A 13,064-nucleotide genomic window follows, 5' to 3' on the forward strand; every position below is an offset into this window, starting at 1 on the left:
ATAAAAATATATGTCCTATAGTAAATTTCTTCCACCGTATTCTAGCTCAAATGGACTCGGTTCTAAATTAGCTCTGCCCTGTATGCCGCCATGAAGGTTCAGGGTTTGGACCAAACAGCATTCTCAGAAAGTGTTCTGCCCTATGAACAAATTTCCCCTCTGAAGCCCGGACACAGGGTTAAAGGACACTGAACTAAGTAAGTGGGCAAACATCTAAGATGCTGTTCCTTTCGTGTGTGAAATGTAAACGTATGAGCCATTATTTATGGTGTTTCAAATAAAATTACCGTCTCCCCACAAGAATAAGAAATTTATTTATCTAAGGAAACCAAGGGCGGGGGACGGTAAACAATTTCGGTGGATTTTAGGCCTCCGTGGAGAGAGAGAAGGAGACTATATTTCTGTTTGGAGGGATCTCGTTATTGGGTTTCATCACAGAAATGAAATCCCTCTCCTTGGAAACAGTCAGACGGGCAGAAGACTCCCCAGAGGCGCCTGGAGCTGTCAGCACGTATAAAGCATCTCTGCTGTTTTCCCCAGAAGCGGTTTTGTTCGATGCATCTCCAGAAGTTTCTAAAAGCCTCCTGGCGAAATTAGACGCTGCCCTTCTTGAGACAGAACGTCACACGATTTTCTTGAAAATCCGTAATATTGGGTAACGACGAAACTCCTGGGGAACGAACGGTAAGCCCGCCTTGATGTGGAGACGAGAATTGCTTCAGAAATTCTCCTTGCGATCACAACGGTGAGAAGACAGAGTTGTTTTTGTAAAAGCAAACAAAATACCCAGTCACGCGAAACCCAAGTCCCCAGGGGTATTAGATACGTCTGGTGTCTGGCTGGAGAACATCGTTCAGTCCTGGGAGCGGAAAGCAGAAAAGGCTTATTAACAGGACGTTGCTCTATGTTGCGGTCAAGTGCAATCTCAGAGAACAGTGGATACGAAGCACAAATAAAGGGTAACCGAATGGTCCCAGCCTGTGGCTGGAGGCACAGAGTTCTCGTCTGAAATGTGTGAAATCATCAAGCACACGTATACCGTTCCGCAAGTGTGTGAAAATTCTTCCCAAGTGAATAGAGAGATCGCTACGTTAGACATTTTACTGAACAGGGTAGCTTGGGTCATTCGTCAGTAGCTCCGTGGACATAGCATTTTTGAGTCCCCACACCTGAAAATATTGGAATTGATGAGTGTGTGCCAAAGGGAATGTGCCCATTTAGAAAACCGGTGACCGTCTCCTGTTGACATCGAGGACCTTTCCTTCGCTCTCAGACGCAACGAAATGGGGGACCAGGAGGAAAAAGCAAGGTCAGTTTTCGGAAACACCGATCTCATCCCGTTACTCCCTTATTTGAAAACAGGTTGGTTCCTCATCTTTCAGTACAATAAATACATAAAAATAATAAAATAGAAAAAGAAACCCACATCGGTTCCTCTCCATGGTCTGCAGGATGATTTCAATTTCCTGGTCCAGTATCCAGTCTGACCTCCTGTCTACGTCGAACCCAGTGTGGTCCACCAAGTGAATTATTGCGTCCTTCAGCCCTGTCGGGACCCTGAGGAACAGGTGTTTTCCACTTTGCAGCAGGGCAACCTCCTCCCGGGTCAGTGGCAGAGCCTTTCTTCCCTCCCCTGCTTGGGGGGCAGAGTGGGTAAGGGGCAGCAGGCGGTGAGCTCTACTGGGAAGCAGACCTGGGAGCAGGGACTCAGCTAATAGATTAGTATGAGGAGGTCACCACCAGCGGCTGGATGTGCCCTGGGACCAGAGCTGCTGGAGCAGAATCCATCGTCACGGACCCCAAATGAGCTCAGGGCCCCGGGGAGCAGCACTGGCCTGGCCCGTTGCCCCCACATCGATCACTGCCAGCCTCTCATGGGCCTCCAAGCTTCCAGGGAAAATGCATTATCGCTTTGTAACTTCAACCCCGCTAATAAACGGAAAAATAGAAACTACCAAGTCCCCATCTTGAGGTCTGGAATGAGGAAAAAAAAAAAAAAGAAAAAAGTAAGTCAGTAACATCCAAAGGCAAATGCATTTTTGTGTGTGATGGGACTTCTGTCCGCTTGGAGACTGGAAGGTCTGTGCATCCTGGTGGTAGGAGGCGCGGCGGCAGGGCTGCTGAGCGGAGAACAGGGAGCCGGGGGTGGCGCCAGCTAGGGGACGCGGGATGCCCCCACCCTACGGGAGTGAGTGGCAGCTCGCTGGAGGCAGGTCCCTTATGCCCAGGGAACGTTCAGCTCTGAGTCTGCAAAGCTCAGCGATCCTAGCGGGTTGCAGGTAAGCATTTCTGCCCTACAGGAAGTGGGTGGGAACCACGGGATGCCAAGCCACACCCACCAAACGATGGCGCTGGGGCTTTTGCCAAGAAAGTTTTATTGGCGCAGAGTCAGGTGCACGCCTTTACACATGGTCCGGGACTACCTTCTCTGAAAAAGCAGCATACGTGAGTTGCACCAAAAATCTCTCTGGTCCTTTACACAGAGAGCTATCCAGCCTGTTAAGTTCAGTATCCAAAAAAAAAAAAAGAAAGAAAAAAAAAAAAGAAAATAATAATAATAATAAAAAAATAAATAAAATAAAATAAAATAAAATAAAATAACATAAAAAATAAAATACTGCCGCCTGGGTGGCTCAATCGGTTAAGCATGCAACTTGGGCTCAGGTCATAATTTCACGATTCACGAGTTCCAACACCTCCTCGGGCTCTGTGCGGATAGCTCAGAGCTTGCAGCCTGCTTCAGATTCTGTGTCTACCGCTCTCGGTCTGCCATTCACACTCTCTCCCCCTCCCTCTCTCAAAAATGAATAAACACGAAAAACATAACAAAAATAAAAATAGAGTGAAATAAAATAATAAAATCCTTCCAAAGTTATCTTTAAGGTAAATGCAAACCGATAGGTTCATAATACCTCATGCATGCTCTGTGGGGTTTTCAAAGATTAAACAAGAAAAAAGAAACATTTTAAATGATGAACGAAGGCATCCAAAACAGTCAGGCATAATTTTTTGTGGTTGTTTTGGGGGAAAACTGCTTAAAAGTTGAACTTCATTATATGCTCAGCGCTGAGTCGCGATGGAAGTCATCAAATGGTGGGAAAGTGATGATACTGGGGCTCGGAACCTGGTGCCATCACCTAACCCTAACCCTAACGCTAACCCCTACCTGTAGCCCTAACCCCTAGCCCTACCCCTAACCCTATGGGAAACAGGCACGTGTGTTTTATCCCACATGTTGGAGCTCTCGCTGCCAGAGCAGGGCTGGAGCCCACGCAGCGGACGGATGCAAGAGCCAAACAGAGAAATGTCAACGAGGACACTCAGCCCTGACAGCAGTCTTGGTTCATCACCACCCAGCTGGAATGAACCTGGGGCCTCTTCATTTCCGGGCTGACGGACGGGCTGTATTTTAGAAAGCTGGAAAGAGGGTCCTTTCTGGATGTCTACGTGCTGTGCAAATGTGCCTTCACAGGGGCTCCCTGTGATTCCCTGCAACTCTATGCTCCCCATACCCACGCACACCTGGGTGCACCATTCACACACACACGTGAACATAAAACCACACATGAAGTGCGCACCTGCACACATACATTTGCTCGTGTAAACATGCATGCGTGCACACACGTGCATCTGTAAACATGCATGCATGCGCGCACACGGTGCATCTGTAAACATACATGCATGTGTGCACACACGTGCATCTGTAAACATGCATGCATGCATGCACACATGTGCCTCTGTAAACATGCATGCATGCGTGCAACACGTGCATATGTAAACATGCATGCACGCACACACAGTGCAAATGTAAACATGCATGCATGCACACACAGTGCATATGTAAACATGCATGCGTGCACACACGTGAATATGTAAACATGCATGTGTGCACACATGTGAATATGTAAACATGCATGCGTGCACACACATGCATATGTAAACATTAATGCATGCACACACGTGCATGTATAAACATGCATGCGTGCACACACGTGCATCTGTAAACATTCATGCATGCGTGCACACACCTGCATCTGTAAGCATGCATGCATGCATGCACACATGTGCATATGTAAACATTCATGCATGCGCGCACACACCTGCATCTGTAAGCATGCATGCACACATGTAAACATTCATGCATGCGTGCACACACCTGCATCTGTAAGCATGCATGCATGCGCACACACATGTGCACATGTAAACATGCATGCGTGCACACAGTGCAGTACGTACGTGCACACACATGCATATGTAAACATTAATGCATGCACACACGTGCGTGTATAAACATGCATGTGTGCACACATGTGCATACGTAAGCATTCATGCATGTACACGCGTGTGTATGTAAACATTCATGCGTGGACACACGCGCATATGTAAACATTCATGCACACATGTGCATATGGAAACATTCATGCATTGTGCACACACGTGCATGTGTAAACATTCATGGACGCACACACATGCACATGGAAACATTCATGCATGCACATGTATCTGTCACACATTTAACCATGCACAGTCTTGTGCACACTCATATATATATACATGCATGCACATATATGCATATAAATATATGTGTGCAGGAGTGCCTGGGTGGTCCAGTCAGTTAAGCGTCAGACTCTTTATATTGGCTCAGGTCATGATCTCACGGTTGGTGAGTTTGATCCCTGCATCAGGCTCTGTGCTGACAGTGCAGAGCCTGCTTGGGATTCTCTCTCTCCTTCTCTCTGTCCCTCTCCCACTCATGCTCTCTCTCTCTCTCAAAATAAACTAAAAAACTTTTAATGTATATGTGCACACACATTCTCTCACACACATTTAAGCATGCACACTCGTTCGTACACACACGTGCACACACTTTCCTATGCGCACACGCACATATGCACACATTCCTGCAAGCATGTGCACACATGCACGCACACACATTCATGCATGCAAGTGCACACACACGCACATGTGCATATACTCCTGCATGCACGTGCACACACATCCTACACACATGTGCACACATGTGCGTGCACATTCCTGCATGCACGTGCACATACACACTTCTGCACACACACTCCTGCACACATGTGCACATACACACGCGTGCACACACTCCTGCACGCTCCCGTGTGAACCCTGAGGCATCTGCGATGTTGACAGTGTACATGAAACAACGTTGAGCTGTTTACGTTTGGATGGTCCCTCCCAATGCAGTGAATCTGCTACAAAACCCATCTTCCTGTTTGCAAGCCGATCCTCCCCTCCCAGGTCTGCTGTCAGGCGTAAGTTACCTCCGTCTTCTTAGGGCACTTGTGAGGCAAAGAGCCTTCGGTCAACTTCACAAGGAGCCCTGGGATGCGCTGCCCTACCCCCTGCTCTGCGGGAGACCGCGGCCTACGACCGGCTCTCTGGTGTGTAAGTCCTCCCTCCTGCTTGTCTCTCCAGAACCACCAAGGAGAAGAGGCTCGACAACAATGTGACAGTGTCATCACCATGTCGAGCACCTGCTCCCGTGATTCTCATTGCTCTGGGGCTTCGCAGAAGGAGACACCGAGGCAAAGTGTGGCTGTGCATCTCTCCTGGGGTTGTGGGTGTGCAGCTGGGCAGCCCCACCCTTTACACTGCATGCGGACACAACCGTCTCTTGGACTTGGCCTCACGACTCTCCAGTAACATGAGTCTCCTTTGCTTCTGGAATCACAAAACCGATCCCTGCCTCAGGACCTTTGCACATCCTGATGGATCACTCTGCCATCCCAGATATACGTATGACCCACTCCCTCTCACCAGGGAGGTCTTGCTCAGATTAGATATCATCCCTTCTCTGACCCTGTATGAACTTTCTCTACCTACTTCTGTCCCTTGCCTGACTTCATATTTCTACCTTGGTGTTCATCATTCTCTGTGTTCATGTGTATTTCAAATCCAGACCTATATTTGTATGTATTTACATCTATCTATCTATCTATCTATCCACCCATCCATCCACCCATGCATCTATCCATATATCTTGTCTATCTATCTATCTATCTATCTATCTATCTATCCATCCATCCCCCCATGCACCTACCCATATATCTTGTCTGTCTATCTATCTATCTATCTATCTATCTATCTATCTATCTATCTATCCATCCATCCACCCATCCATCCATCATATCTATCTATCTATCTATCTATCTATCTATCTATCTATCTATATCTATCTATCCATCCATCCACCCATCCATCATATCTATCTATCTATCTATCTATCTATCTATCTATCTATCATCTGTCCATTCATCATATCTATTTACCCACATACTTATCTATCTATCTATCTATCTATCTATCTATCTATCTATCTATCCATCCACCCATGCATCTATCCATATATCTTGCCTGTATATCTATCTATCTATCTATCTATCTATCTATCTATCTATCCATCCATCCATCCCCCCATGCACCTACCCATATATCTTGTCTATCTATCTATCTATCTATCTATCCATCCACCCACACATCATATCTATCTATCTATCTATCTATCTATCTATCTATCTATCATCTATCTGTGATAGTGGTTAAAAACTGGGGGCGATTGTGCCCTCAAATAACATTGTTGGTTGTCACATGGGAACAGGGAAATGGTGCTGCCGTGTGGTGGGTGGAGACCAGAGATGGTGCTCAACAACCTTCAGTGCCCAGGACACCCCACATCAAACTCACCCCCTTCCAGATGTCAGGAGTCCCCAGGGGAAGATGGTCTGGTCTGGCAGATGAAGGCATCTTAAGAGACTGAATCTTTTCTGCAAAATCAGCAGAGTGGGAACATACCCCCCCCCCCGCCCCCCTCCCCGAAGTGTGCACTCTGGTGCAGAGTAGTCTCTGAATCAGCCCTTGGGTCTGAAAAGCTGTGGTTAGAATCTCCACGACCTCACAGTGAGTCTGGCCTCGGGGAAGGTGCTGTTCCCAGGCAAGCGGGGCCCCGTTGTGGCATCTTGTCCAGTAACCCTTCTTGCAGGACCCGGACCTTTTATAGAAATCCGCTATTGAAAAATTCATGTTGCAGACAGCGTCAGAATGCAAGACGTCTCTGCTCCCGCGCTTTGAGAAAGGAGGGTCCGGGAGGGATGATCCTCAGGGGATGGTAAGGCGTGGCCACCATCAGGAGAATCAGCATTCTCTGTGTGCGCGTGTCCCTGGAGGCCGGATCAGTCTCCTGTCACACACGACCCCACACTCAGGGGCTCAAAACAACATGCATGTGTGGTCCTGCCATTCTGGAGGCAGCAGGTGGAGACAACGGCTCTCGGCTCTCGTGGGGCTAAAATCAAGCCTCCTGCGGGGCTGGGTCATTCCAGAGGCTCAGGGGAGGATCCATTTCCCTGCCTTTGTGAAGGTTCTAGAGGCGCGTTTTGTGTATTCCTGTTTTCCTGGTTCCTTCGTGCGAAACCATCAGGTTAGCCTTGCTAAACCTCCGCGTTTGACATCACGTTGCGTTCTGTCTATCTGACCTTCCCGCCTCCTTGTACAGGTTATGTCTCTAACCTGTGATTTTCAGCAACTTGCACGCATGATTCTCCTACAGAGATACCGTGAGCCTGCATTAAGGTTTTTTGTTTGTCTGTCTGTTTTTACGTGAGGGAGCTTGGCAAGCATTACGATGTCGACGGGACGTTCTACGGAGGCTGGAGGGGTCGGTCAACGCACAGTCAGGAAGGAGGTGAATTCAGGGACTCTTGCTTTCGGCTCATGGTTTGTGAGGTTGAGCCCCATGTCAGGTGTAAGAGGGCGTTGTCTTTGCACAGGTGTGCAGGCAGCCTCAGAGGGGGGCACCTGGCTGGAGTGTGCATGCTCTCAGGTGGGGGTCCCCCCAGCATCCCAGACCCCCACAGCTCTGAGAATTTAACCCAGGACACCTCTCCTCCAAAAAGCAAGCAGCAGTGGTCCTGAGCTCCTGTGGGTCTCAGGGACTGTTTTAAAAATTTATTTCTTCGTTTTCGGTCTGGAATGAAGTCGTAACTCACTTGGAATATTAATGGAGGCTTCAGCTCTGCTAATGTAAAATCTAGTGCACATAGCTTTAAATGTTTGCAACAGCACAGTATTTGGGGGGGTGCTCGTGGTTCCCTAAAGGGAGCAATTCAACCCCCAGGGACACTTGGGGGGTGTCAAAAGGAGGGGGCTGCTATGCCATGTGATGGATGGAGACCAGAGATGCTGTTCAACACCCTATGGTGCCCAGAACGCCCCACATCACAGTCACCCAGCCCCAGATGTCAGCATAACAGATTCTGTATGTCTGTCTGTCTAGCTATGTATGTATGTATCTATCATTTATCCTTATGTCTATCTATCCATCTATTATCTATCTATCTATGTATCTGTCATCTATCCATCTATCTATACACCCTTGTATCTACCTATCTATCCCTATATCTATCTATCCATCTATCTATCCCTGTATCTATCTACTATGTATTATCTATCTATCTATCTATCTATCTATCTATCTACCTATCTATGTATCTGTCATCTATCCATCTATACATCCTTATATCTATCTATCTATCCCTATATCTATCTATCCATCTATTATCTATCTATCTATCTGTCATCTATCCCTCCTTATATCTATCTGTCCATCTATTATCTATCTGTCTGTCATCTATCTATCTATCTATCTATCATCTATCTACCCATCCATCCATCACAACTATCTATCTATCTATCTATCATCTATCTACCCATCCATCCATCACAACTATCTATCTATCTATCTATCCATCCATCTATCTATCTATGCATCCATCCATCATATCTGATGAGGTTTTTGGGGTGACAGTGGAGTTTGTGGGTCTGGACCCAACAGCCAAGAAAGAATTCTTGAAGACGTCTTTGGTGCAAAAAAAGGTGATTTTATTGAAGCTTGGGGGCAGGATCTGTGGACAGGAAGAGCTGCCCTGGGACCTTGAGGAGAGACTTAGTTATATACTATGGGGCTGCGGGAGGTAAAGTCCAGGGGAAGTTTCCAGTGAGATTTTCATGTGCCAAAGAAGTCTCCCAGGATACTGGAGGCTTGGCCATTGTCAGGCTAAGGTGGTTTTTCCCTCTAGCAAAGCATTAGCATTAAGAGAGTAGGTAGTTTCTGGAGAAACGTTTTACTCTGCCTGCCTCAAGGATTTGCCAAAGGGCTGCAGGTTAGAAGGAAATTGAGTTTTATCTGCCATTTCCTTCCGCCTTTGTTCCCCACATCACTGTGGAAGGGAGGGTGATGTTGCGGTCCAGGAAATTGAGTCTATAGGCTTCTGGAGATTAGTCTATTGATAAGATTGCCATTTTCTTATAATTTACTAAGACATTTGTAAATGGGTGGAGACACAGGTCCTGCAGGACTATGTTCTCTATTAGTTAACCATTTGTTTTCCCCCTTTCCTTTGTTCTTGGACAGCCATGAGTGCCTGAGGAATATCACGCATTCCACCTGGGGGTGGGATGGGGGTGTTTGCAACCTGTCAGCTTGGTTATACTCCCTCATCAATATCTATCTATCCATCCATTTATCCATCCATCACATTATCTATCTTCTATCTATCTATCTATCTATCTATCTATCTATCATCTATTGATCCATCCATCTGTCCACCCATACATCATTATCTATCCATTTATCTATCTATCCATCCATCCATCCATATCTATCTATCTATCTATCCATCCATATCTATCTATCTATCTATCTATCTATCTATCTATCTATCCATCATATCTATCTATCTATCTATCTATCCATCATATCTATCTATCTATCTATCTATCTATCTATCTATCTATCCATCTATCCATCCACCTATCTATCCCTATATCTGTCTATCCATGCTTATATCTATCTATCCATCCATCCCTGTATCTATCTATCTATCTATCTATCTATCTATCTATCCCTCTATCTATCCATCTATCTATTCATCCCTATATCTATCTATCTATCTATGCCTATATCTGTCTATCCATCCCAATATCTATCTATCCCTCTATCTAGCCCTATATCTGTCTATCCATCCATCATATCTATCTATCTATCTATCTATCTATCATCCATCCATCATATCTATCTATCCATCATATCTATCTATCCATCCATCATATCTACCTACCTATCTATCCATCATATCTATTATGTATCTATGTATCTATCTATATATCTATCTATCCATCCATCTATCCACTTACCCATCCATCCATCCATCTATCCTACCACCCACCTACCCATCCATGCATCTATTATGACCTATCTACCTACCTACCTACCTATCCATCCATCTATCTATCATGTGTCTATCTATTATTCATCCATGAGGTATGGCAGTGCTTTGCAACCAGAGACATCTTTTTACTCCCCAGGGGACACTTGCTGATACCTAGCGGCATTTTAAAAAGATGTTTACTTATTTTGAGAGAACGTGCATGTGTAGGGGAGGGGCAGAGAGAATCCCAAGCAGGCTGCTTGCTGTCGGCCCAGAACCCCAAGCACAGCTTGATCCCATGAACTGAAAGAGAAAATCATGACCCGAGCTGAAATCAAGAGTTGGACACTCAACCGACTGAGCCACCCAGGTGCCCCTAGGGACAGTTTTGACTGTCACAACTGGGGGCTTGCCACTAGGATCTGCCGCGTGGAAACCAATACCTACAGTGCCCAGGATGTGCTGCCCCACAGGATAAACCAACCCAAACTACCAAGCTTGCCTGGATGGAGGATATCTGAGACACCTGAGCATATGCAATAATATCATCCCATAGAAATTATGCATGTATGAGTGTGTGTGTGTGTGTGTGTGTGTGTGTGTGATTCACAAATTTGTTTCAGGGATACATACACACATATACATATATCTACATATGCATATGAACATAGGCATATACATGTGTCTATCTGTGAAACAGATGTCTGAAGAATCCAAGGTCTGCCCACGTGGCTGCACTTCCTGGCTCTGTCCCGCGGATCTCCGGCTCGGATCCATAAAGTCCTGATGTCGTCCGGTCCCTGCTGAAACACATCCACCAGCTGTTCTGCACGAGGGCTGCTCTTTGTTCCGGCTGACGGTGCTTTTGGTCGTTGCCGTCGGGAAATTATTTTGCATCTATAACCTCACCACGAGCCATTTTTCCTAATACCCGAGGCCCATACTGAAAGCAAATCCTGTGCCTTCTGACAGCTTCCTGAGTTGTGTTCATCACCCAGGACCGTTTTTATAACCCCCTGCGGCCGCCACCCATTTGCGCGGAGCGTCTGGGCTTCCTGGGTTCTTAGGCAAGTGACTGCTGTATTTCTCTCCGTGTCGGTGTTTATAAAAAGTGCCACGGACAGGATTTCGAAGACGCGCAAAAATGATGAAACCTCTTTGTTCCCGTTTTGAAGGCTTTGCTCATGTGATCCCCTTTCCTTCAGAGATACAGAGGGTCCATGAGGCAGGACTTTTGCTAGAAGGCAGCATTAAAATGGCTCGCCTTTGCCAAGGATGCCGGAGGGAAGGTCGGAGACAAAAAAGCAAAGCCACTTGGATTCAGATCTACGGCCCCAGGGAGGAGAGGCCAAGCCAGGGGTTGAATACGGACGGTCTGCTTTCACCAGGGCCCTTTCTGAGACTAGACTGCCCAGATATTCGCACTTTCTCAACAGGCAGCCTCAGTGTAAGGCAGACAGGTCTTTGAAGAGAGGAGGTGTGTTTTTCTTCCCCCTGGGGCCTCGATGCTACATGCAAAGGAGCATTTGACATATTGCAGGACTTTGTGTTTGAAGAGCAAGACAGGTAGCCGTCCAGGGTGTGTCGGGAGCTGTGTTCAAAGCATCCAGTCTGGAAACAGTGCTTGTATGGTCAGGTGGACGGAGACCAAGGGGGACCCTGCGGAACACCTTTGCCTCTGTTTCTATGCAGGTTAATACGAGGACACAATTCAGAGGCATTTAGCACGTTCGCCACATTGTGCGGCCATTGCGCCCATCTGGTTCCAGAACATTCTCATTCCCCCGAAAGGAGACCCCATGCTTTACTCCCTCCCCCAGCCCCTATAACCACTAATCTTTCTGTGTCTACGGATTTAAGTATGTTAAGGCGTTTTTGAGGCTGGTTCTTGGTGTGTGTATTAGTATTTCCTTTCTCATGGTCAAATAATATTTCAGTGTAGGGATGTACGCTAATGCATTTTTCTTTTTTAACTACCATTCAGGCTCAACGTGGGGCTTGATCTCACGCCCCTGAGATCAAGAGTCTCATGCTCCGCCCACAGAGCCAGCCAGGCACCCACTAATGCTTTTTTTATTATTTATTTATTTTTTAAAAGTATACTTATTTTTTTAATATGAAATTTATTGTCAAATTGGTTTCCATACAACACCCAGTGTTCCCCCAACAGGTGCCCTCCTCAATGCCTATCACCCACCCTCCCCTGCCCTCCCTCCCACCCCCCATCAACCCTCAGTTTATAGTCAGCTTTTAAGTCTCTTATGTTTTGGCTCCCTCCCTCTCTAACTTTTCTTTTTTTCCCCTTCCCCATGGTCTTCTGTTAAGTGTCTCAGGATCCACATAAGAGTGAACACATACGGTATCTGTCTTTCTCTGTAGGACTTATTTCACTTAGCATCACACTCTCCAGTTCCATCCACGTTGCTACAAATGGCCATATTTTATGAAAAGATGCTCAATGTCAGTCCTCATCAGGGAAATACAAATCAAAACCACACTGAGATATCACCTCATGCCAGTCAGAGGGGCTAAAATGAATAAACCAGGAGACTATAGATGCCGGAGAGGATGCGGAGAAACAGGAACCCTCTTGCACTGTTGGTGGGAATGCAAACTGGTGCAGCCCCTCTGGAAAACAGTGCGGAGGTTCCTCAGAAAATTGAAAACAGGTCTACCCTAAGACCCAGCAATAGCACTGCTAGGAATTGACCCAAGGGATACAGGGGTGCCGATGCATAGGGGCACTTGTACCCCAATGTTTATAGCACTACTTTCAACAATAGGCAAACTATGGAAAGAGCCTAAATGTCCATCAACTGACGAATGGATAAA

General features: G+C 46.4%; 1 protein-coding gene across 1 annotated transcript in view; it reads right to left on the minus strand.

The window, feature by feature from the left end:
• Positions 1 to 291: 291 nt before the first annotated feature.
• DHRSX (dehydrogenase/reductase X-linked) overlaps positions 292 to 13,064 on the minus strand; it is a 160,301-nt gene continuing 147,528 nt past the window's right edge. Inside the window, exon 8 of the mRNA XM_043570463.1 lies at positions 292 to 859. The gene's annotated coding sequence lies outside the window, so the exon portion shown is untranslated. The remainder of the gene's footprint in view (positions 860 to 13,064) is intronic.

The sequence above is a fragment of the Prionailurus bengalensis genome, chromosome X (assembly GCF_016509475.1).
Source record: "Prionailurus bengalensis isolate Pbe53 chromosome X, Fcat_Pben_1.1_paternal_pri, whole genome shotgun sequence".
Lineage (NCBI taxonomy): Eukaryota > Metazoa > Chordata > Mammalia > Carnivora > Felidae > Prionailurus > Prionailurus bengalensis.